Genomic DNA, 4,512 nt, shown 5'->3' on the forward strand with positions numbered 1-4,512 from the left:
AGGAATGCAGGCAGCTGCAGGAGGCTGCCCCATTGCCAGGCAGCATCCCTCCGCCCGCCTTTCGCCTACCTCCTCAAAATGTTAATACGCTCAAAAATAGTTTAGCTGCAGGGAGGCACTGTAAATTTCCCTAGTTAAAAATGAACTGGCACTTTTGTGACTTGCAGGGACGACATCCCCAACCGGGGTTAAACAGGGCATGTGTTGTTGCCTGCCTTTTTACATCTGGGAATAAGCTAGTAGCTTGTTAACAGTACCTAGCAAGCGGGAGAAGAAAAGTGGCATTAAACCCAACTCTGGCAAGGAGAAAAATCAAATGGAAAATATGCATTTTTAATATGCCACTGGGTAAGTATATAAGAGCAGAACAACATTCGTTGTAACCTGATATCCCCCAGGAATGAGGGAAAAGCTGACTGCTTGCTCCACTGAGCCAAAAAATAAGAAAACATGTAAGTGCAAGTGTGTAGTCAGCAGCATAAGGAATAATGCTTCAGAAAGCCAAGAGCAAAGCTGGAGCGCTGAATGTTAAAAGGCTAACAGTTCCACACAGAAACACTACCTCTTATTTGTAACCAATTTGTAGGATAGTCTTCGATATCCTAAAGAAAGTCCCAATCCTTCTGCGTTTACCCAGCCACCAGATGGCTGTTTTGGCAGAACCTAAGGAAATATTGCATGTTAGCCATCTTCTGATTTCTTGCTGGAAACTAAATAGATTTTGGATGTAAACATGTAATCCATTAGAATAACCCAAACATATTTCCTAGGATGGATGCATTGTTTTCAGAGGTCTACTTGTTTGATGTCTTAGAAAGCCCTTTAGAGCAATACTGCAGTTGCATTTCATTTGAACATTGCCCAGCGTATACGATAGGTTTGAAAAAGCAACCCTGCGTGGCCTTCAGGCACCCAGCAAGAGCACGTTTTTGGCACGGCATGCGGAGAATTGGGCACCCAGCTCCCATGGCTGATGGGACCTACACGGCTCCTCATCCAGGCTGCGCTGGAGCTGTACCGCTTCCCGTCCAGCCGTGAGTGGCTGTGCCCATGGGAATAGCCGGTGAGTGACATCCCCTGGCCCCTGGGATGTCAGCAGAGCGGACACACGTGGGTGCATCCCTGGCTGTAAGGTAAAGCCCCGTGTATCAAAAATGTGCTTCCCCCTGAGGAACTGAAAGTACCTGCAATTATTTGGAAGGAGGCTGTACAAGCGGCAGTGTCATTTTCGGAAGACAATGACAGCAATTACAGTTGCGGGGAATTGCAGATGTTATGTGAAAAGAAACCAACAAGCCTAAAATTGCTTTCTGGGAAATAAAAAGAAAATCTTTAATACGTCCAAATCATCTGATTTTTCTGCAATGCTTTTCTAGGTAGCATTTGAGAGTGGATTAGAATATAGTAAGTATCTAGGCTGATCCCTGGCTATAGGAATAAGAGGAAAAAGTGGCTTTTCCCGGGGTGGCCCGGGCCTCCCCGCTGTGCTCTGGGGTCTGCCACATGGCAAGGGTTTCTGCAGAGACTCCTTCGGAAATCAAACTGTCTCAAGGGAGGGGAGTGATCTGGTGTTACCTCCCAACCCTTCCTAGGCTGAGCCCTCTGCGGAGAACCACGTGGCTGTAGGTCAGAGGGGTGGGGAGTTCACGTGTATTTTGTGCCCTTTGGGGAACGCTGATTTGTAGCTGGGCACCCATGACCGCCGCCCACAGAAGAAGCGTCCCATATTCACACGTGACGTTTGACTTCAGTGGCAGTGGAACTGGGGACCCGGAGAGGACTTCGGTACCCTGGATCTATAGGACTGTCGTGAGATACTCACCTCTTGCCTAGGATTTTACTGCACTATGCGATATAGGCATCCAGAAAGGGGTGTTGTTGATGCTATGGGTTGAGCGTGGGTCCTGTCATCCTTCCCATTTCCACGTCAGACGAGCTGTACTGCTCTGTCTTACCCCGCCACCCACCCCACTGCTCCCCACGCAGCCCGGGTGCAAGGCAGTGCCTCTCCTCCGTCCCCCATCAAAACCGGCCCTGACATCTGTAAAACCAAATGCCAATGCTTTGGGGGTGGTCAGGGAAACTTTGTAATAGCAGTCCTTGTCCTCAGGGACAGATTTAGTTTCTCCCTCGTAGTACCCTGGCTTTTCTCATCCCTGAAGGATTAAGCCCCTCGCTTAATTTACTGCTGCGGAAGGGTGCTCGGCGAGAAACTGGTGGCTGCAGCCACACTAGTTGCCTGGAAAGAGGCGAGCCGAGAAGACAAGTCGTGCCCAGAGGTGATGCTTCATCCTCGCAGCTCTCGCAGAGCAGGCAGCGAGCCCTGCGCCGGCTGCAGAGCCCGTCGCGCGCCTGCACCGCGATGCCCTGGCACCGAGTCGAGCAGCACCTGCCCCCCTCCCCACCGCCCCTGGCTTCTTTGAGGGTGTAAAAAAAAGCAGTGGCCTTAAGGTTGTGGCATGAAAAATCCCTGGTACTTCACAAACTGTGGGCATTTACGTTGCTTTTCTAGGTTAGATGAATTCCCCCCCTCAGTTTCAGATGGAAGTGAAACTCTTACTTGCTGTTGAAACTCGGCGAGGGGGGATAATTTTGCATGGCAACATCTTTTTCTCGAACGGGTTATTCGATCAAGTAAACGCCAACTCGCAGGTTTCCAATTGCTCCCCTAACCGCCCTCTGGCCCGTACCATGAAAGAAATAAACACATTCGGCTCCTTTTTCTTACAGGAGAACATCTGTGAGCCATTAACGTCGGATCCCGGGCTGCGGAGCCAGCTTTGGAGCCAGGCCTGAAGCACGGCTCGGGCAAATCAGTCACTCACTTCTCTGGGAGTTTGGCATTGCTGTTCTCTAGTATTTTATCAGCATGTTTATTTTTGTTACAGCAGCACTTCAGGATTTCAAAAGAAAGAGCGACAGCAATATTTTGCTGCGTTTAAGTGAGCTTTTAACAGTAGCGTTTTCAATTTGGATGTATTTTGAGATCTTTCTTATTTTTGTGCTGTGTTTTTTCAATGTCAGCAGCGCATCTTCCTCCCTCAAATGCATCTGCACACACGTGGAGCTGCTGCATTCTTGACAGCTAAGCTTTTTTCTGACATACTGATTCTGGTTGCTTTACACCTTTACCAGGCTTTAACCCTTTGGGCTAAAATTTCCCGTGCCCGTTATCTGCCTCCAACTGGTTTATTTTCCTTATTTTTCAATTGTAGTGAAAAACAGCTCTGCTGGACTGAGGTTAAGCAAAACTACATTTTACCGCTGTTAAAACCTTCTATAGCTATTGAAGTTGAAAATTAAACCACACAGTAACTCTGCCGTGGCTCACGCCGTCTCCTTTTCCGCTCCATCGAGCTTTGCCTGCAGCTGCGCCCCGATGAAATACCACGGTCTTGCGAACGAGACACAGCCGGAGAGACGCGACGCGGCTCTCCGAGCACTGCCGTGGCACCGGGGTGCGCCCAGCTTTTATTGACAGTATCTGTCATCCTTTGGAATCATATTTACAGTTTTATTTCTAAACCCACTCAAGCCTGATGGCTTTCCACAAGGTTGGTATTTATTATGCCCGTTTGCCACAGACCGTCCTTCCGATCGGCTTATGGGTGTCACGTAGCTGCCTTGTGCTAATTTATATGGATCATTCCTATTTTGGCGCAGGTCCTGCCCCTCCTCATCCTTCTTGCTGGTGGTGGAGGTGGCCGAGAGGCTGCTGCCCGCAGCCGAGCACTGGGGTTTTCGCCGGGGATCTCCTAAAAAGTGGGACCAGGGACTTGGTGCTGCTGCAGCCCGAGGATGTGGGTGACCTTCACAGCCTGAGCGAGGTGGCATGGACAGGGTGGATGCTTATTTTTGGGCCTCGAGGGGATGTTTTCCTCTCGCCTTGGGATGTTATCAGTGCAGTTTATCACCGTGGTTATATAAATGACATGCCCTTGCCTGGAAATGGTGACAGGCATGGTTGTGCATTGAAAAATGAGTACTTTTCGGGAAAACACAGCTTTACTGACGCCTGTTTTGCAGCTATTTCCCTCGGCTCGTAGGTAGCGTGGTTCTGCATTAAATGGTGCCTTTTGCTTGGTCCAGGGATGTACAAACCACTTACACCAGCGCGGCGCCGCAGGACGGAGGAGCTGCAGGAACGGCTGCTGCGTCGCCCCTTGTTTTTATTGTGTGCACTCCGGGGGTTGTTTTCTTTTTATTCATAACAGCTTAGAAATGCATGCAGCAACGGCTTAGAAATCACTCCAGAGCAAGAGAGAAGAAATATGCACAGGTCCAAATCTCAAAGGCAGGAAAAAATTAAGGATGCTTTGCTTCCCCGTGGTGAAGACGTGACCCTCGGCGACGGAAACTCAACGGGCGCCCCAGATTTCCCGCTCTCACCCCCTCTTTCGCGCCGAGGTACCGCGGGGCTCTCAGGGCAGCGTGTCATGTTTTCTACATGATGCCATCCCTTCAAACCCTGCAGTGAACTCATGGGCTTAGGGAGTCCAGCGTCATTGTCTC

This window comes from Charadrius vociferus, unplaced genomic scaffold (assembly GCF_000708025.1).
Source record: "Charadrius vociferus isolate BGI_N301 unplaced genomic scaffold, ASM70802v2 scaffold59, whole genome shotgun sequence".
NCBI classification, from domain to species: Eukaryota; Metazoa; Chordata; class Aves; order Charadriiformes; family Charadriidae; genus Charadrius; species Charadrius vociferus.